Source organism: Neovison vison, chromosome 10 (genome assembly GCF_020171115.1).
Source record: "Neovison vison isolate M4711 chromosome 10, ASM_NN_V1, whole genome shotgun sequence".
NCBI classification, from domain to species: domain Eukaryota; kingdom Metazoa; phylum Chordata; class Mammalia; order Carnivora; family Mustelidae; genus Neogale; species Neogale vison.
In genome coordinates this window covers 61,949,125-61,971,265 of record NC_058100.1, presented here as the reverse complement: position 1 = coordinate 61,971,265, position 22,141 = coordinate 61,949,125, and the positions used below count along the sequence as shown (strand labels likewise).

At 41.7% G+C, this 22,141-nt stretch overlaps 1 protein-coding gene and 1 pseudogene across 11 annotated transcripts in view; one reads left to right on the top strand and one right to left on the bottom strand.

Moving 5' to 3' along the window:
* The window catches only part of DISP1 (dispatched RND transporter family member 1), a 174,510-nt gene that overhangs the window by 63,361 nt on the left and 89,008 nt on the right, over positions 1-22,141 (top strand). For 10 of the 11 annotated variants that reach the window (XM_044267459.1, XM_044267450.1, XM_044267453.1 and 7 more), the window contains one exon: positions 12,252-12,314. The exons of the other annotated variant lie outside the window; for it this stretch is intronic. The gene's annotated coding sequence lies outside the window, so the exon portion shown is untranslated. The remainder of the gene's footprint in view (positions 1-12,251; positions 12,315-22,141) is intronic. 11 annotated transcript variants of the gene reach the window in all.
* Positions 1,928-2,024, bottom strand: LOC122918924 (annotated as a pseudogene).

Genomic DNA, 22,141 nt, shown 5'->3' with positions numbered 1-22,141 from the left:
TGGAGGGACCAGTTTGAATTAGAAAACAGTCTGGGGTGCAGAACTGTAGGTGTGTGCCGTCCCAGTGGTGGAGGGCCACCCCAGGGGGGCATGGGTCTTTCCCATAGTTGTGGCCCTGGAACAGCACAGTGTCTGCCCAGCACCCTGGACATGCTGGATAAAGATCATGTAATGAGTGAGTGAATCTTTTTTTTTTTTTGGTTTTTTTTTTTTAAAGATTTTATTTATTTATTTGACAGAGAGAAATCACAAGTAGGCAGAGAGGCAGGCAGAGAGAGAGAGAGGGAAGCAGGCTCCCTGCTGAGCAGAGAGCCCGATGCGGGACTCGATCCCAGGACCCGGAGATCATGACCTGAGCCGAAGGCAGCGGCTTAACCCACTGAGCCACCCAGGTGCCCCGAGTGAGTGAATCCTAAAGCTTTGGGGGTACTTCTGAGTTTTTTTAAGTGAAGAAACTTAATCTAGAAACTGAATGGCTGAGGTGGAAATACAAGCAAGTTCCTAGTAGCCATTCAAAACTAAAAAATTTTTTATTTTCAAGATCTGTAATAATCAGAACTGAGCCAAACTTATATAATAACGTGAGATTTTTAGTTACTGCTTCAATAAAATGACCATCATAATTGTGATTAGCATATAAGTTATAAATAGGTAATTATAATGTTCTTATGGAAATACTTAAACTTAAATACTTAAAAAAGTTTGCTTTCTTGAGTTGTTAAGATATGTGTTCTTTTAATATTGTTTCCACTGTTCATTTGTTAGTAAATCTTTCTGGGAATTACACAAAGGTTCTTTTAGTAAATACCCTCTTTGGACTGTCATAAAGCCCGCATTCATTGAAAAATATAGGATCATTGATTTTAGTGTGAAGAGACTAGAAATTATCTAGTTCACGCAGCTCATTATTTAGGGGAGGAAATGGCCCTTCAAATAGTTATGCAGCTTTTCAGTGTCACATTGGTGGCTCACCTGAAACTGGAAATCGAGTCTGCGGTTCATGGTTCTCTCTCTTGTGTATCTTTCTTGTAACTAATAGACTTCTCACTACCATGTAACATATTAGTGTCTTTCCATGCAGATTTATCTAGGCAGTATGTTAAATATATTCAAACGGGGGACAGTGAGGTATAGCCTTACCCGTAAAATTGGGATTAAGAAGGAGCTTTTCTGTCCTTCCTAGCGCTCCCGGAGTGTTGGATGCAGAGGGGGTTAATGAGAGGGAGGCCCACAGGGAAGGGTTTAGGGTGGCAAGCATTCATTCGGGAAGAATCTGAACATCCATCAGCAGAAGGGAGTAAAGGTGTGGGCATCATGGAGACTGTGAACGCTCTGTGTTGTGAGAAAAGGTATGGCAGGATATTAGTGGATAAGGCAAGTTGCGAAGTAGTATGTATTATCTGATCAAAAATAAAATAAAACCCTGCACATGTGTGTTTATATCATATGTCTCCATATGAGGAATGTAGGGATATATACATGCACATACAACATATATACATGTATGTTACATACGAGAGGTTTCTCTATCTGTGAATGTGCATGGGGTATGTGTTGTCTCCTGGAGTGGGATCTGGAAACCTTGTTATTTCTTTTTTTGTTTATCATTAGATTGTTTAATTTGTTTCAAGAAGCATCTATTATTTTTGTTATGAAAAAGACCTAATAAATAAAAATTAAAATCAACCTATAGCTTTGTGTATTTGTGATTTTTTAAAAAAAATATGGAATGCCAGGGACATATGGGTGCCTCAGTTTACCATCCGACTCCTGATTTCAGCTCAGGTCACGATCTCAGGGTCATGAGATTGAGCCCCGAGTTGCACTGGGCAGAGCCTTAAGATTCTCTCTCTCTCCCTGTGCATCCCACCACCCCAGCTCATGCACACATGGGCTCTGTCTCTCTCGCTCTCAAAAAAAATAAAAAAAAAATACAGGCTGCTTTATAAGTTTCCATGTCATCTGTGTGCAGGGGCCATGTGATCTTTTCTGTATTGTTCCAATTTTAGTGTATGCACAAACACTGATGTTTTTAGTAGTGTTGTGTGTGTGTGTGTTTTTAATAAACTTATAACAGTGAAATCAGTAAGTAGAATTTCTCATAGAAGAAAATCACCAATTATTACCTGGCTACTGATTGGCTCTGTTTGGATGGTTTCTAATATACTGAAATTCTTCATTAGTACCATATACAGAAAGAACATCTTGAGGATAATTTTCAGATGTGCTTTTCCTAAGATTACATTTTTCAAATGCTTACATTGTTCATTCACATAATTTTAAGCATTTGCATAATTCATAAGCTTTTGTATTTAGCATCAAACTGATTAAATAAGTATATTTACCAATAAAAGATGAATGTTTCCATGGGAAATCAAGGCTAATAAATTCTCATGCCCATGGTTTAGTGAAGACTCAACTTTCTTTTGTCAAGAAATGAGTTGCTTAGTGTAATTATAATATTCATTTAAAAAGAGAACAACATGAACTCTTTGCATTTTGCAAATTTTCTTAAATTCTAAGGCTCTGAGCCTTTAGTAACCGAAACAAGTGCAGATACCCTTGTAATTTTCCAACAGAAGGGATGCCTCACTCCCAAGATGCTGTTTGTTTGTTTTAAATCACAGGTACTAATAAAAGAGAAATATTTTTGAATGTAAATATTTACTGGAAGTGTCTTAGTCATTGGCCTCACGTAGCACTAAGAAAGCCATTATTCATATCGAACTTAAAAACTAGTCAATTTTAAAACTTGAAGAAAAATACCAGTCACAATTTGAGTGTACTTGGGGTGGAGACAACAAAATACTAACACACTTTTTGGCCAAGATTGGTGTGTATAATCAGTTACTCTTGTGTCAGGCTTTTATGTTTTCATTAAAGTAGCACAAAATTAGTGTCTTTAAAAGACCATGAGAGTGAGGTACCTTTGTGGCTCAGTGGGTTAAGCCTTTGCCTTCTGCTCAGGTCATGATCCCAGGGTCCTGGGATCGAGCCCCACCTTGGGCTCTCTGCTTAGCAGGGGGCCTGCTCCCCCCACCCCCACCGCCTGCCTCTCTGCCTACCTGTGATCTCTCTCTCTCTGTCAAATAAATAAATAAAATCTTAAGAAAAAAAAAAAAAAAGACCACGAGAGTATAGCCAAGACCTGAGCCAGCAGTGCCTGTGGACTAGGGTTCTTTAGAGCCTACTGGAATGAATGAATGAGTGAATGAATGGAATTCTTAGGATTGTGTCTGACACAGAACAAATGTTTAATAAATTTCTTGGTTTGGATACTCATTTTATTTCATAAACCTTACTCACTTGCTTTGTGTATACAGGGAGAGGTTTGGTTGATCAGTGTTTGTGGGACCAGAAAAGACTCAGCTTCCCGAGTATATAATCTGTTGTATCTTTAATCTTTGATCAATTAAAATGAAAGCAGTACCCGCATGTTGGTGAGCAGATTGGCTCTTTCTGTGCATGGATTCCTCTGTGTACATGAACAGTTTCACTTCTTAGTGAGTAATGCAAGGATTAGGAACACCAACTTCCCAGGCAATCAAAAGTTTCTATGTAACTTTTGACTCCAAACTTCACTACAAAGAGCCTACTGTTGACTGGGAAGCCTTACTGATACTTTGTCAATGAGCATATATCCTGTCTGTTTTATGTATTGTGTACTGCACTCATACAATACAGGAAGCATTAGGAAAATCACAAGGAAGAGAACATACACAGTCATGTCCTGTAACATCTGTGTAGGAGCAGACCTGTGCAGTTCAGACCTGCATTGTTCAAGGTCACTGGAGCCCTGGGGAATTGCCTACATGTACCAGAGGCAGAAAGAGGTTCATTGCAGCACTGTCAGCAGTTGTAAAATACCAGAACCCCTCAGTGTCCATCAAAAGCGAGTATGTGAGTGAACTTGAACATCTCCACACTGTGGATTAAGCCTTTAGAAGTTAGAAGGAGGAAGCAGAGCTGTGTGAGAGCAGGGATTGCAGAAGAAGCAGTGAGTCAACACTTGGGAGAACTGCACATGATGTGACCGCATTTACAGGAAGTTGAGGACTTGCATGACTGTGCTCTGTTGTGTATGGATACATATGGAGCAACAGCCCAAGAAATACTTGCAAGTGAAAACCCCAGATTCAGGATAGCAGTCACATCTTTGGCATGAAGAAAGGGAAGAGGATTGCAGAATGTTCTGCAGGGGAATCTACTTAATATGGGGGGGGGCAGATAAGACAGAATTTAAAGATGTTTATAAAGCTGGGATATGAGGGCATGGACACTCATTATATCTTTCTCTTTTCTTTCTTATGTTTGAAATACTTTACGTGCACACAGATTAAAATAAGTACTTGGAGATACCATAAAAGCAGCAAGGAGAGAGAGACAGTGTGACCCCTGGAGTCAGAGGCATGGGTCTGCCCTCTCTGCTTCTTTGGACTCTGGCCCTCAGCTCATGGCTTTACCTCTCTGAGCTTGTGATCTCATCTCTAAAGTAAGGATAATAATACCACGGGGCTCCTGGGTGGCTTAGTTAGTTAAGCGTCTAACACTTGATTTCAGCTCAGATCTCAGGGTCAGGAGATTGAGCCCCATGTCGGGCTCTGTATCAAGCATGGAGCCTGCTTAAGATTCTGTCTCTCTCCTTCTGCCCTTCCCCCTTCCCTTGGCTCACACACACACTCCCTTTCTCTGTCAAAAAATAAAATAATTTTTTTTAAAAGATTTTATTTATTTATTTGACAGAGAGAGATCACAAGTAGACAGAGAGGCAGGCAGAGAGAGAGAGGGAAGCAGGCTCCCTGCTGAGCAGAGAGCCCGATGCGGGACTCGATCCCAGGACCCCGAGATCATGACCTGAGCCAAAGGCAGCGGCTTAACCCACTGAGCCACCCAGACGCCCCAAAAAATAAAATAATTTTTAAAAATAGTTTCTCAATCCCAGTTTGTTAGGAATTAATAGCATCCCTAAAGTGCCTTTTATAGTTGTTGATGCAGAAATGCTAAGAACTGGGAGTAAGGTCTGAGCCCCAACAGACATCATCCTTGCCCTTACATCATAGGGGAGGTAGACCATTAGTTAATCACTCACGCACATATAAATGACACCTGTAAACTGTGTCTTGAAAGACACGTGCAAGTGTGATTCCCTCTAATAGGGGATATTATGGACCACAAATTTGTGTCCCCTCAGATTCATTGTTAAAACTCTAATCCCCAGTGTGATGGCATTTGAAGATGGGATCCTTAAGAGGTAGGTAGTTCTTGAGGGTGGCGTCCTCATGGTGGGATTAGTGCTCTAGTAAGAAGAGATGGGAGAGATCGTGTTTCGTCAGCTGTCCTACTGAGGAAACCAAGAAGGGGGCTCTCACCACAAGCCCTTTCTGGCATGCTGGTACCTGGATCTGGGACTGCCCAGACTCCAGAATGTGAGAAGAAAGTGTTTGTTGTTTGAGCCCCCCAGTCTATGAGTTTCTGGCTCCAGCCGTGCAAACTGACTAGGACTGGGGCCAGAAGCTTGTTGGGGAGGTCCTAAAAGTCTTCTCTGACAAGTGTCTTAGGGCTAGTCTTTGAAGAAAAAGAGCAGGAGCTCAGTGAAAAAGAGAGGGTGGTGTGGTCCAGCCCAAAGGCACAGCCCAGAAGTGCTGCTGGAGGGGGCACAGCCAGAGAGGAACCCAAAGGAGGCCAGCTCCAGGGGGAGGGACTGGAGATGAAGCTAGAAGGTACGAGTCAGATGTGTGGCCCTCTGAAGTCCCAGCTGGGTAAGTGGGGAATGAGAAGAGCAAAGAAAGATGCAGTTGGGTGGACTAGAGTGCCTGAACCAAAAACATTCTTGAAGGATGGCGTGGGAACAACTGTAAACAACGGGGGCATTGTTAGGAAGTCTTACACATTGATCTGCTGGAGGGCCCAGGGTAGTCAGAGTTCACATGGCTTTTTAGAAGATGAGAACTGAGAGGTGGAAGCTACATCCACAAGTCCGTGGGTAGTTTTTTGAAACAACTGTGCCATTGGAAAAGAGTCTTGGTCCTCACTCCCTTAGTCCTTTTTGCCAGTAGCTGTTCACCCTAAAGGTCATAGAGTGCTTTGTGGTGCACATTCCTAAGTTTACACTGTTACACAAACACAGAGTTAAAGCCTAAAATAAATAGTGAACAAATACCAAGGAACTTAACAGTGTTCTAAATAAATGGTTTGGGTCTAACCACTGTTACCAGAATGACCGTGATATTCCTACTCATTGCCACCCTCAGCTGAAGTGCCTATTAATACGTTCATGTTTGCAGTGTTTTCCAACTTTCATGAGTTAAACAAACACTTGTTCAGAGTTCACTGTGGCTAAAGCACCATGTACAGTGGGTGATCGATGGACGAGTGTATTGATGTGTTCCTCCTCGCTCCCAAGATCGCTCCCCTCTACCCAGCCCCGGTTGTGGAGCTGCTCCCCATGCTTTCTGAGGTGGTCCCCATGTCTCTGCCAGCAAAAAAGGGCAGCCAGAAAGTGGGGAGAAGGTGTGAGCTGGGCCCCAGACACTGGTTAATAAGAGAACTAGATCTCGGTCCTCATGGATCACATTTAGAGGTTGCTAAGGAACCAACTCATTTTGAAAGCTGGCAGGTAATGGGAGAAGATCAAGGACTTCAGGTGTAGTTTAAGAAAATGGAGAAGCACAAAGATAAACATTTTTAAATAAACATTTGACAAAAACTTCATGCTGTTGACGGTTTGTCAGAATGAACATTCATGCCTTGCTTGTGGAGTACGGAACACTTCAAGAGAATGGCTTTATCGTATGCATCAAGACTCCACTGCTGGGAGTCTTAAGGAAATGACAGTACACATAAAAAATTCATGTATGAAGGTAATTCACTGAGGTTTCTTAATTGTAAAAATCAGAAGCAATCTAAATGGTTATCGGGAATTTTTGAATAAATTATGAGGTATCACTGTGATGGAATATTACGCAACCATTCCAATTTATATTTATGAAGCTTAACTTGAGAACTGGGTTGTCCTATTAAGTGGGGAGGAAACAGGAGCACAATCCCAGCTCTGTTGTAGAAAGAGGAACATGGGCACATATATGGGCCTGGAAATACAGGCACTGGGATGTTGAGAGAGCATGCCGGCTTTGGGATTGTGGGTGATTATTTTATCTGTGTTCATGCTTTTCTGTGCCCTCCAGTGTTTCTTCAGTATGCATGCACTACGTCCGTCACCAGAAAGAGAGCGGACAGTATTTACTTAAAATAACTTCTGGGACGATATTCCCATGGGAGGGAATGCAGACTGCCTTGGCCTTCCTAGCAGTCTAAGAAGGCTGTTTGTTCCAGAGAAAGCACCTATGTTTTCCAAAGAGAGGGTAACACTTTTCCTGTCTGAACTACTCAGGGATTCCTGAGCCCTTCTGGGGGAAGTGCAGCTTTCCTGAGTGCGAAGAGGGGGCCGTGTGGCCTTCTAGAAGAGCAGCAGGAGAGGGTACTGTACAGGAAAGCTGGTTTGAACTCATGTTACTTCGAGAACACTCACAGGCCTGCTGTGTCCTGTGACAGGGAACTGCTCTATACCTTTTAGCACCATTGATGCAGAACCATTCCCATTGTTCACATCCACGGATTTTAAGGAAGGAACGGGAGATTCAGACAAGAGCTTCTGTCTTCTTTCTGAAGTTCTCCTTACAGTGGTGAGGGAGGAGCTGCATTTGCGGCTCCGTTGTGGATTTATTGGCAGAGGCAGCTGACATTGGGGTATAATTTGAGCTTGTAAAATTAGCAACACGGTATTTTCAGTTGTTGTGCTCAAGTATTTTTACAGATCATTGTACCTTTGGTTTTGGTTCAAAGGAAGAATACTACTTTGACACTCTTTAATTCTAGATTTTGGAAGGGACACAAAAGATGTTCTATTTTGGAAAGAGTAGACAGGAACAGATTTTTGAGTGAGTACCTTCATATATATTTGTGTGGGTTTATGTATCCAACACGTGCACATGAAATAAGACTATTTTACCAAATGAAAACATTTGATTAAAGGAAATTTTGAGGTGGGGACTTCAATAATTAACATTTAGAAAAACAGCTTTTCTTTCTTTTCTGTTGAGTTAGAATCTTGCCCCATCTTGAAAGGAAGTACTACATGAGCAGACAAGGAATTGTCTCATTTCCTTCTGAGCTTGACATGGAGAATTTTTAGCTTTTCTTAATCTTTTCCATCATTGTCTCGTTACCGTATGTGTTCATGTCATGAGATAATCAAGAATAAAATACTTGTACATTGCAGATCATTTAAGATAAAATGCACATTGCAAATAAGTATAATAATGTTGTTTTGCAACGATTTTTCTCATCTCTTTAGATTTAGCTTCTAAATTTAATTCCTCCTTGCAGGTATATGAATTTCTCTTTACTACTCTAGGGCCATTCCAATCATCTGTACCACAAAGGAACATTTTCTCTAACTAGTGTAGTAATTTGGGAATGGCAGGTATCTGGAGGACTCTAATAGCGTGGCAAAAGGAGGAGATTGATGTCTGGTGGGATCTTGTCTTGTCTGCATTACATTTGAAAGCATCTTTGTCCAGTGAGGGAAGAAGAAATACTGCAAATTTGCAGGTTAATGCAAAGGAATTGAATTTTTCTCTTTATAACTTTGTAAATGGAGAAATTCTATGTTTCCTTTGTTGTGGTTTTACAACTTCCTATGTGTTCCCCTTTTAGGGCATTTCCCATTTGTCTGACTTGGTTTTCCATGGAATTTGACAGAACAAAGAAAACAGTTTATATGGAATTACATAAATTCCTTATTTCTGTGACGGGCCAGTCTCACTGGACATAAATGATAGTGGCAACAATTGAAAGTATGTTAAACATCAGCATAGAGGATCTGTACAGATATGCAGAAACTAATATCCAGTGGAGAAATTAAAAATATTGTCAGAGAAGATAAAAGTTTTCCAAGGGACTTTTTCAGAAAGAATGTCAAAGTCTGTCCCATGTAAAGGCTTTACTGAAATAGGTAAGATTATGCCTGGACCAGCCTTTAGGAAAGATGTGTGTCCGTACAGCAATTAGATTAGTGGAAGGATACTGTTAACTAAAGAAATGCCAGTTAAAATAAGGCAGGAGAATAATTTCATGTTTTTTAAACTGACATTTTCTTTGGTTTTTGTTTTTTTTTTTTTTTTTTTTTTTTTTTAAAGAAGAGGAGGCCCAGTGCTTGTCAGGTTGAAGGATGCAGAGGACAGCTTAAGCACCATAAATATGTTCATAGCCTCTGACCCAGGAATTCCAAGCATAAACATTTATCTTAAGAAAATAATTGAAAAGACTTAGACACAGCTGCAACAGAGACCAAGGGTATGCACACGGACCAAGTGTTGTATAGAAACCTTATTTTTTCCACTTTGCAGATTGATTGTTTAGAGACAGACTGTGCAGGAGTTACAAGACATAGTGGCTCAGCCACAAGCACGCACAGAGCTGTTAATTCTGCAGATAGATTCGTACATGTGCTTGCACAAGGCTCAGTGGAAGTACAGCCACGGCTCTGAAAGTGGGCAGTGTGGAGAATCACGGTGCCAGAATATGGCGAACCTGGACGGTGTGCTAACTGTGCTTCCGGGTAGACACATGCCAGCCGCACCGTGGTGGGGGCCGGTGACACACCACGAGGGGAAGGGACTCTGATGATGAAGAGAGCCAGCAGAGTAACAGCTCAGAAGACAAGGACCCGTCTTGTCTTTCTCACCCTGGTTCCCCAGTAGAGGACCTGTCCTGTAGCTGGCTGTCAGTCAGGGGTTCGATTTCGTCCATCACTCTTTTCTCTAGACTCTGATTGCTGGTGCAGGCTTCCAAACCCCTGCCGGTGACTTCACCAGAATCACTTGAGATGTCTGTTTGTTTATTTTTAAAGATTTTACTTATTTATTTATGAGAGAGAGAGAGAGAGATAATGAGAGAGGGAATACAAGCTTGGGGGAGCTGGAGAGGGAGAAGCAGGCTTCCCTTTGAGCAGGTAGCCTGATGTGGGACTCGATCCCAGGACCCCGGGATCATGATTTGAGCCGAAGGCAAATGCTTAATGACTGATCCCCCAGGTGCCCCACTTGAGATGTTTAAAAACATAAATGCCCTGGTCCTTGTTCCCAAGTGTTTATTTTGAAATAGTTTTAAACCTTTAAAAAACAGGGACACCTGGGTGGCTCAGTCCATCGAGTGCCTGACTTTTTTGATTTTAGCTCAGGTCGCGATCTCAGGGTCCAGGGATGGAGCCCGGGGTCAGGCTGTGCGCTCACTCTGTGGGAGTTTTCCTGAGATTCTCCCTTTCCCTCTGCCCCCTACCCTGTCCCCATTCACCCCCCCATAAAATAAATAAATAAAATCTTAAAAAATAAACTTAGAGAGGTCCCCTTGACCCTTCACTTAGCTTCTCTTCATGTTACCCTATGTAACAATAGCACAATTATTAAAACAAGGAAATGAACATTGTCATAATACTATTAACTGATCTATAAGCCTTATTTGAATTCTGCCAGTTTTCCCATTTATATCCTTTCTGTGGCCCAGAATCTGATCTAGGAACCCACATTGCGCTCAATTGTCTTGTTTGCCCAGTTTCTTTCAGGGTGTGATGTAGCTCCTCAGTCTTTCTCTTCCATGATGTTGGCAATTTTGAAGAGCCCCCCCCCCCTTTTTTTTTGTAAATGTCTCTCAATTTGGGTATATCTGATGTTTTCTTGTATTAGACTGAGGTTATACATTGGGGCAGAAATACCACAGGAGTTGTATACCTGTTAGTAGATCCTATAAGGGGTAGATGATGTCAAGTCTTATTTCTGGTGATGGTAACTTTTATTTCTTATGGTGTCCACCCAGGTTTGTTTCCCTCTGTAAAGTTACTATTTGTTCCTTTGTAATTAAGTATCTTGTGAGGAGGTACTTTGCACTATCCTATTTCTCAACAAACCTTCATTAGGCAGATACCAGGATACCATAGTAGTGATTCTTATAGTCAACAGCATCTGTGGCTTGATGACTTTGTAAATATCCTGATTCTCATCAAAACGCTGTGACTCTTGCCTACAACAAGTATCACTATGGTACTTGCTTGATTGTTTATTTTTACCCTTCCTTCCACATTAATAATTGGAAAGCGACTGTAAGGAAAAACTGTCTCTTTTCCCTCATTTACTTATTTATGTCAGTGTGACCTCAGGAGTGTTTACAGGACCCTGTGGGCTTTCATCCAGTACCATCAGTAATTTGTTTTCCTGCTCAGATGGTTGCAACCGTGGCCATGGTGAACTTCTTTGAATTAGCTTTTGACTTCTTTCCACATTTTTTTAGCACATTTATACTTTGACGCATCACAAAATATTCCAAGCCCCTCTTCTATTTTTTTTTTCTGCAATGGCTCTAGAACTCCCAACGGTTTCCTGTACTGGAGAGTGGCATGTAGAAACCAAGATCAGGATGCTGGCTATGCCACCTGCTGTTTGGGTATCTTTGCTTGTAGGTCTGTCTGGCTGGATGGAGCTGGTTAACGCACATATGCGTGCAGACTCAGCTGCACACATTCATTTCAGTATCTACATACCTCTGACTCAAATACCATAGGACAGGGTTGTTTCTAAAATCGCCCATCCTACTGGTCACTTGTTTCTCCAGCAGTGAGAGACTTATCTCCTGTTATCTATAATACATTTACTTATTTCTTCAAATCTTGTAGACACAAAAAACAATGACTCTAACTGGAGGTCGGTTTGTCCCCAAAGGCCATTTGGCACTGTCTAGAGACATAGTCCATTGTCGCAACTCAGGTGGGGGAGTGCTAATGGCATCTAGTGAGGACAGACCAGAGATGTGCCCAGGATGGCCCCCACACTAGAATTAAATGGTCCAAAATGCCAGTAGTGCCCACACTGAGAAACCTGGGGCATTGAGCAATTTCAGAATGGCCAACCTATACCCCTATGAAAAACACATAATTTTATGTAGTTCCTTTTTCTTTAGTCTCACAGTATTCAGTCAAAACGGTGTAATTGAGTTTATGAGGACCATTTCCTTCCTCTGCCTATGGTTGTGACTCACTCGTAACCCAGTTAGGGTCCTTTGTTAGTGTCTGTACTCAGTGTGGGGTGTGGTCAATTGAACGTAGGTTCTAAAAGTCAGAACAGGACAGAAAGATGTGCTCCGAAAGTACGGAACAGTTTTTACAAGTTCCTCAGATGATTCTGATTTTCACCTTTTTTCAGAACCTGTGGTGTAGCCCCTGGGCTGTGAAGTCAGACCTGAATTTACATCCAATCTCTAATCAGGTGTGTAATGTTGGGTAAGTTACTTTCCCTCCCTGAGTCTGTACTTTCAAGGGTTTTCATGAGGGTGTGAAAGTGTACACGTGGTGTTTATCAAAACATCCACACAAAAAGGGAGTTGAGAGCTGTGTTCATTCTTTCATGTATCCATGTAACAAATATATTGCATCACTACTATGTGCTGGGGTGCTATACTTGTTCCCTAGTGAGACAGAATAACTGAGACCTGGCTCGTGCCTTTGAGGGGTTCATATTTTAGGGGGGCTCTTGGAGGTTTTAGAATAGCTATTTCCTACATCGATGTGCAATATAAGAGACTACAGTGAAAGTAAATCATGATTTTGTGGAAGCTTTTCCCTAGAAGGCCCAACAAATGCAGACTATCTGTACTTCTCTGGTCAGCTATCGTGGTAAAAAAAACAGCCATCTAGAGAAACAGATCATTTTAGGTCTCTGACTCTTTCAAATAGAAGTCATTTCAGGCTTGTAAGAATATCTAGATATCGAACTATATGAAGTTGAACTCTCTAGGGAGCATCTGTAGTCAGATGTTCTTGGATAATAAGCATTCAGGCAATTTTTAAAAATATGTATGTGTTCTAGAGCAGTGCTTCTCAATTTTAGTAGGTACACAGATCATCTGAGGATTTAGTTCAAAAGCAGAATCAGAGTCAGTATGTCTGGCCTGGGGCCTAGGACTCTGCATTTGTAATAAGCTCCTAGCAGATGTAGCCGGTGTGTGTCACACTTCGAGCAACAAGGGTTATGGCCTGACTTTGAATCATATTTTTTGGCTTTGAACCCTAGTTCTTCAGCTTATTAGATATGTGCCTCTTGTTAGTGATTGATTTCACACTGAGCATATCGTACCTTGAGATTATTAGCAATTAAAGTCACCACTTGGAGTTTATTGACATTTTAAATTTGCAGGACATGAAGACTCATTGGTCTTCTCATTGGTAGAGAGGAAGGCAAGTGTTGTGATTTGGAATTGCAGCTAAAGATGTACTTCTTCTGTTTGGATCCACATATTATCTTTGAGATTTTTCTTCCCCATGGCGACAACCACTGGTACCTAAATAAACTGAAATTAGGACCAGGGTTGTGTTTTGTCTTTTTTTTGTTTTTTAAGGAGGCTCTATATGGCCAACTTGGGCCTCAAACTCACAACCCCGAGATTAAGACCTGAGCTGAGATCAGTGGATGGACACTTAACTGACTGAGCTCCCTAGACACCCCTGGTTTTTTGTTTGTTGGTTTGTTTGTTTTTTTAAGTAAGCTGTACACCCAACGTGGGCCTTGAACTCACGACCTGACAGCAAGGGCTGGATGCTTTACTGACTGAGCCAGACAGGAGGTGCCCCAATACCAGAGTTTTTAAAAAAAATGCATATATATACACACACATACATATATTTAACACTGTCCTTACTATGTCAGTATATAAATAATAAATAAAAATGTTATAGTGAAGCAGTTTTTGAAATAATAACTAAATAAATAACTAAAACAATACTTTATTATTTACATTGTCCTGTTAACAAATTTCTAATTTGTGTGTTTTTGAATTTAATGAATTTTTTGTTACAAAAGTATATTTCTGTAATTTATATTCTAAATTGGAGGTATGTGCTCAGGAGCACAAGTGGTGGAAGAAAAAAGTTTTCATTTTATTGCTTTGTAACGAAGAAAAAAATGACTTTCTCTTAAAAACAATATTGAGGGCAGATGTGAATGGTTTGCCACATGGACAAACTGAAGATCCCCTCAGCGTGATCTGACACTGCAAAACTCTCTATGACCACTCCAGATAGTTTAGCTGGAATTGGGGACGCTTCACTCAGGACTAAATGTCTGGCAACACAATATTCCTCCCTTCCCCAAAAGAGAGGGTAAAGGATCCCAGAATTTAAGTGACTGGTTGGTGTGTTACATTGATTAAATGGGATTGACCTAGTCCCGATTAATGAGAGTTCCAGGATCTTCAAAACAAAATAATTATTAGAACATAAGGGAGTAAGTATAAATGGATTAGCCCACCCTGGCATTGTAGCGAGGTGAGCTGCTTGGGCTCTCCCTTGTTCTTGGTCTTTGCCTAGACATTTCCGGCCAGCTGAGCCGCAGTGCCCAGACTCTTTGATCTGGAGAACCTTTTACACTCTTTTTACATTGGTTGAGGACCTCAAGGAGTTTTTGTTTATGTGAGTTACAGCTATCAATCTTTACCATGGTAGGAATTAAAACAGAATTTTAGGGGGCTCCTGGGTGGCAGGCTCCCTCAGCTCAGGTTAGGCATCCACCCTCAGCTCAGGTCATGATCTTGGGGTCCTGGGATTGAGCCCCACGTCAGGCTCCCTGCTCATCAGAGAGTCTGCTTCTCCCTCTCCAGCTCCCCACTGCTTGTGTTCTGTCTGTGTCTGTCTGTCTGTCTCAAATGAATAAATTAAAAAATCCTAAAAAAAATAATTTTAGGGGCTCCTGGGTGGCTCAGTGGGTTAAGCCTCTGTCTTCAGCTCAGGTCATGATCCCAGGGTCCTGGGATCGAGCCCCGCATCTGGCTCTCTGCTCAGCAGGGAGCCTGCTTCCCCCTCTCTCTCTGCCTGCCTCTCTGCCTACTTGTGATCTCTGTCTGTCAAATAAATAAAATATTTTTTAAAAATTTAAAAATAAAAAAAAATTTAAATAGTCATTAATTCATTAAAAAAACAAACCTATTACATGTTAAGATAAATAACATATTTTGTGAAAAAAATAACTATTTTTCCAAATAAAAAGAAGAGAACAGTGGCAGGGTTTTACACTGTTTACAGATTTCTTTACTGTCTGGCTCACTAGAAAGAGCTGGATTTTTCTGTTTGCTTAGTCTGCTACAACGTTGCTCATCATGTAGCCTCCAGAAAACTGCACTGGACATTTATGAGGGAGTAAGAGTGAAAAGGCGGCTGACCTAACAGGTGCCCTGGAAGGGGATGTGGGACTTGGGGTCTCCCTTCTTCCTGAGTTGAGGGGGGTTGCCATGGCTCTCCAAGGCCTGTGTGGGGCTGGATCTGCTTCTTGGAAGAGGATTGGCAGGGGCAGAGTTAGGGGCTGCGTGTGGAGCCATCTTCCCTGTTTCAGCCTCCCTGACTGTGTCATGGTTTCATTCTTAAATCAGCTTCTGTGGTGCTCTGATGTCCCACATGCTGCCTGGGTGTGTCTCTGCTGTGTCCAGTAAACGTGGTCTCTTCCAAGTTTCCTGAAAAATAGATTAACTGGATAGGATTTGCCCAGTTTTGAGTTTTTCTTTTATAAATTATTCGTATATATTTTTTTAGATTTTATTTATTTACTTGACAGAGAGAGATCACAAGTAGGCAGAGAGGCAGGCAGAGAGAGAGGGGGAAGCAGGCTCCCTGCTGAGCAGAGAGCCCTATGTGGGGCTCGATCCCAGGACCCTGAGATCATGACCTGAGCTGAAGGCAGAGGCTTTAACCCACTGAGCCACCCAGGTGCCCCAAATTATTCATATCTTTTCTTACCTTTTGTTAGTAAACATTATGTGGAAAGACAAATGAACAGTTAAATTTTGTTATTGTTAATGCCAGACTTTTAAATGATCATATAAAATTCATAAACTTGTTTTTTGTGTGTGATATAGGCCCTTGGTTGAGTTTTTAAGGGGAAGTGTTTCAATAATTACTTTTATTTTTGTTCTTTTTTTAAAAAGAGATTTTTTATTTATTTGAGAGAGAGAGCGCAAGGAAGGAGAGGGAGAAACAGACTCCCCACTGAGCAGGGAGCCTGATGCTGGGCTTGATCCCAGGACTCCGAGATCATGACCTGAGCCAAAGGCAGACACTTCACTGACTTGAAGTGATTCCTAATTTGTATTATAGAATTGAATAGATCCTGTTTTATGCCATCTCATGCAAACTTAGTATGATACTTCAAAAAGAGCACCATGATGTTCTATTGTGTTCTGCCCCATGAGAAAATGTGAAAACCCTGCAGAGGTCAGCTCGGTAGGCCATGTTTAGGCTTCATCTGCTGTGTGTGCTGTCACCCGTGGAGTCCCTGCCTCTCAGCTGTGGGGAGACCTCTCAAGCTCCAACACTGGAGCTGATGCTCATGCTCCTTTAGTGTTTCTTCTCCACGTTTTCTTGATGCTGATGGCACAGAGCGAGGGTCTGGGTCCTCTAGTGTGAGTGCTGGGAGAACATCAGAGGCAGAAGGCGAACAGCGTGCCCATGGAGCAGTTGCCTGATTCAGGTATTCTTGCAGTAAGGAAATGTTTGCTGAGCACCTACTATGTCCTTTAGAACTACACTGAAAATGTCTGAAAACACTAAGACTTACCTACGCAGGTGATAGGAAGGCCGAGTGTGGATCTCTCCTGTAAAGAATGCCTGCATTTCTTCCTCAAGGAGGATTGACTAGGATAGGAGGCAGCTGAGCACAAATGCATCTGGCTGGGGGCCAGCTCTTTGAAGTTCTCTGAGCTCATGTAGACTCGGCCTGTGGATCCCAGCGGTAGAGGAAGCTGCATGGACTTTGATGTTGGAACTGTTGTGAGACCATCTTAGGTTGCGCTTCCTTTGAAGCAGAGTGACTCAAGGCAATCTTGGCATACCCGGGGCCAGTCAGGTGACCTAGAAAAGCCTAGAAAGAAAATTCCTCTGCCAGAAGGGAGTTGAAAATAGCTGCGGGTTATTTGAAACACCATGTTTACTTAAAGTTTTGAGAGAGATTATTTGGAGTTAATCTAGCTTCCCTATAGGTAGAAGATTAGTTGTTGAAGAGGATTCCTCAATGGGAAGTTGGGCGGGGTGTGGTAGGCCCTTCAAGTCCTCTGGCCGGTGGCCTATATCCTTGCAGACATTTCTGGGAAGGGCCAGGTGACGAATGAGTGCACAACTTTGCACACACACCAAGTGTGCGGTTGAGATGTTTTCAGTGAAGGGTTTCAAGCAGGGAAAAAAAATCACCATAGATGCTGACGATTCAGTTCAGAGATGTGGAGTTATCGAGTTTCTCTTCCCTGAGGTCAGGTTAATGGGAAATCGGAAACCAAAAGCTGGTTTGTGTTACCCTCTCACACCTTAAAACCTTGCTTGTTGAGACAGGCACATTTTTAAAATACTTGTTTGAATACCTGAATTACAAACCTTATTTTCCTGTGGTTTGTCATCCTTCTGAGGGGCTGTCCTGATCGTAGCCAGAGCATCTGGACATTTCTCTTGAATGTCCAGTTGAGAGTAAAGTAAACCCATCAGAGTATTTTTTTCTCCCATTATTCTGACACTCCTAGGTCAAAATACTGAATAGTGTCAGGCATAAGAGTTTCCTGAACTAAGTAATTACTTATAAATACTACATTGGTCTTTTTTAAAAAGTTCAATCTTGTTTTTTAAAAATTCAATTCCTTTAAACTAAAAACAAAAACTACTTTTCTCCTACTCTCTACCTCCCCCACCTCTGGCAACTACCTGTCTGTTCTCTGTACCTGTGAGTTTGGGGTGGTTTTTTTTTGTTTGTTTGTTTTTGATTCCACAAATAAGGGTGATCCTCTGGCACTCATGTTTCTCTCCTCGCTGTCTGACTTACTTCAGTTATCCTCACACTCTCAGGGTCCATCTGTGTTGTTGCAAATGGCAAGGCTTCATCCTTTTTTATGGTTGAATAGGGATATGGTACGCGCACACTCACACACACACACACACACACTCACATCTTCATTCATTCAGCCATCGGCAGACACCTGGGCTATTTCCACATCCTGACTGTTGTCAGTAATGCTGCAGTAACCATGGGGCTGGAGATATCTTTTCAAGTTAGTCTTCTTCCAATAAATATCCAGAAGTAGCATTGCTGGATCATAGGGTAACTCTCCTTTTCATTTGTTGGGGACCCTCCACCCCGTTGTCCACACCGGTTGCACCAGTCTGCATTCCCAGCAACAGTACTGGAGGGTTACCCTTTCTCCACATCCTCACCAACACCTGTTGTTTTTTATGTTGCTGATTTTAGCCATTCTGACAGTCATGAGGTGAGATCTCACTGCGGTTTTGATTTGCGTTTCCCTGATGATCAATGATGTTGAGCCTCTTTACATGTGTATGTTGGCCATCTGTATGTCTCCTTCGGAAAAATGGCTCTTCAGGTTGTCTGCCTATTTTAAAAATCAGGGGTTTTTTTGATTGAGTTATGTGAATTCTTTATATATTTTGAATATTAGCCCCTTATCAGATGTATGATTTGCAAATATCTTCTCCCATTTAGCCAGCTGCCTTTTCAGTTTGTCAATGGCCTGATTTACTTTATTATTTATAAATACCATCTTGCTTTTGTTTTGAACATCTTCCTGTTCAAAATAATGATGTCCTTGAGAATGGAAAGAGCTGGGGCGCCTGGGTGGCTCTGTCATTAAATCTCTGCCTTCAGCTCAGGTCATGATGCCAGGGTTCTGAGATCGAGCCCTGCATTGGGCTCCCTGCTCAGTGGGGAGCCCGTTTCCCCCTCCCCCATTTCCCCTGCTTGTGTTTCCTCTCTTGCTGTCTCTCTCTCTGTCAAATAAATACATAAAATCTTTTTTTTTTAAGATTTTGTGTATTTATTTGACAGAGACAGAGACCACAAGTAGGCAGAGAGGCAGGCAGAGAGAGGAAGGAAAGCAGGCTCCCTGCTGAGCAGAGAGCCCAATGTGGGACTCGATCCCAGGACCCTGAGATCATGACCTGAGCTGAAGGCAGAGGCTTTAACCCACTGAGCCACCCAGGCGCCCCAAATAAATAAAATCTTAAAAAAAAAAAAAAAAGAAAGAAAGAAAGGAGACAGCTTTTGTCCTAATGTATTAGGTGGGAGTGGGGTTCAGAGGTTACAATAGCAGAGAAGTGGCGCTGCGGACCCTTTATCATCTGATTGTTCCAGTCAGTGATCCTGGGTTCCAATAGAGACTCTCCTGGGGCCTTGGCTGCTTGGACTTTGAATATTGATTAAGGAACTTTAAGGAGTTCACAGTTTGGGTGGATTTGCAAAGTTGGTCTCCCTGAATGTGAGGATCAAGTTGGCATTTCCTACCAGTTGTTTCATTGAAGACCATTCCTACTTTGTGGTTTAGCTTTGTAGACTTACCCCAAACAGTCACAGCATTCTCTCTTTGAGCTTCCCCCCTCGCTGCTGAGTGATGTATGTGCGGCACAGAGAAGGGCCTGTGGTACAGTTTGATCTCAGCTGGAGAGGAAATCCCAGTGACCCCCACCCCCACCCTGGGTGACACAGGCTGGCCACAGCACAAGCATGAATGGCACAGAGCAGGTCCCTACACACGTGTGTGGTGTTTACACACACAGATGGAACAAACCATCTTCTAAACAGTAAAATTTCAAGCTATTATATGTGTTGGATAAGCCAATCTTAAGAGTTTAAGTAAAATTTTTCGTGGTAGCATATTGAATGAAAAGAGATAAAACTTCTACTTTTGTTAAGTTTTTTTTCTGAAGCAAGGGCGTGCCCAGTGGGGTGCTATTAGCATGTCCACAAGAGTGGAAAGATCTCTGAAATGTTCAGGGTACGGTGTTTTTATGGTTGCTGTCCACTGAAAGTAACAGAAGGTGTTCCAGTGATCCTTATTTTCTCCCACAAACTTCCACAACATCCCCAGTGCTATCTTTTATGAGAACTGCAAACATTTTAGAGTTTCTTTTTATGTTACTTCAGTGACAGCCTTATCCTGAGTCACTGCTTGTGCTCTGTGTTTTGGTGGGTTTTTGTTGTTGTTGGAAAGACTTCTAAGAGATTTCTTAGTTTATTTAGTTGTTTACTTGTTTTTAGCCTTGAAACCTTTTAGATAAGTAATATGTTTATTTTCCTGAGATTCTAACTCTTGTTAAAAATACATTTTATACTTCAAGTCATGATTTTAGGGAGGGAAGAAGAAATGTCAAAATCCAAGTAAGCGAGTATTAAATAAATTGACATCTAATCCCTTGAAAGCCAGGGTTCTGTTTGGTGTTCAGTTACCTTGTCTGCTCAGATAATTAATGATAGGATGTCTTTTTTTCCCCCCCAATAAGTGCTTTTCTGCAATTCCTAAAGATTCCTGTGTAAAAGGAACTCTTTTGAGAGATTTTCTGATTGAAGATGACATACAAACAATAGCACTTGGGACAATATCTCTTGGTTTGTGTGATACTGATTTTCTTCCAAATATAGTTTTGAATTGGCTTATCATTTTTCTCATAGTCATGGCCATATATTATTACAACTACATGAAATGTATGTGCTTTGGGCAAAGACCATAGGAAACACATAAAAAAGCAAAGTCCCTATTCTGTTAGAAACTTAGGATAATGGGTAAAAGTAATTTTTTTAAAGATTTTATTGATTTATTTGACAGAGAGCAAGATCACCAGTGGGCAGAGAGGCAGGCAGAGAGAGCGGGAAGCAGGCTCCCTGCTGAGCAGAGAGCCTGATGCAGGGCTTGATTCCAGGACCCTGAGATCATGACCTGAGCCGAAGGCAGAGGCTTAACCCCCTGAGCCACCCAGGTGCCCCGGTAAAAATAATTTTTAAAAAATTTCTCAGTGTTGCGAGGTACTTGGTTGGCTCAGTCATTTAAGCATCCAATTCTTGATTTCATCTCAGGTCATGATCTCATATTGAGCCCCATGTCAGGCTCCAAGCTTCTCTGTCCCTCTGTCCCTCTGCCTGTTTGCTCTCTAAATAAATAAATAAATAAATCTTTAAAAAATTTTTCTTAATGTTGCTAGCATTACATCGGCCATATCTAGGAAAAAACATTTAGCCCTTCTCCATTTTGCTATTTCAGAGCAGAAAACTTAATGAAGAAAGTTTTGAAAAGTTTCTTGTGTTTTGTTTTTTTAAAATTAACATATAATGTATTATTTTCCCCAGGAGTACAGGTCTGTGAATTATCAGTCTTACACATTTCACAGCACTTACCATAGCACATACCCTCCCCAATGTCCATAACCCAACCACCCTAGCCCTACCCCCTCACCCCCCAGCAACCCTCAGTTTATTTCGTGAGATTAAGAGTCTCTTATGGTTTGTCTTCCTCCCGATCCCATCTTGTTTCATTTTTCCCTTCCCTACCCCCCCACAACTCCCCACCGTGCCTCTCAAGTTCCTCATATCAGAGAGATCATATGATAATTATCTTTCTCTGATTGACTTGTTTCGCTCAGCATAATACCCTCTAGTTCCATCCATGTCGTTGCAAATGCCAAGATTTCATTTCTTTTGATGGCTGCATAAAATTCTGTTGTATTCCTATGTATACATGACATCTTCTTTATCCATTCATCTGTCTATGGACATCTAGGTTCTTTCCATAGTTTGGCTATTGTGGACATTGCTGCTCTAAACATTCAGGTGCATGTGCCCTTTTGGATCACTACATTTGTATCTTTAGGGTAAATACCCGGTAGTGCAATTGCTGGGTCATAGGGAAGCTCTATTTTCAACTTTTTGAGGAAACCCCATACTGTTTTCCAGAGTGGCTGCACCAGCTTGCATTCCCACCAACAGTGTAGGAGGGCTCCCCTTTTTCCATGTTCTCGCCAACATCTGTCCTTTCCTGCCTTGTTAATTTTAGCCATTCTGACTGGTGTGAGGTGGTATCTCATTATGGTTTTGATTTGTATTTCCCTGATGCTGAGTGATGTTGAGCACTTGTTCATGTGTCTGTTTGTCATTTGGATGTCTTCTTTGCAAAATGTCTGTTTATGTCTTCTGCCCATTTCTTGATTAGATTATTTGTTCTTTGGGTGTTGAGTTTGATAAGTTCTTAACAGACTTTGGATACTAGCCCTTTATCTGATATGTCATTT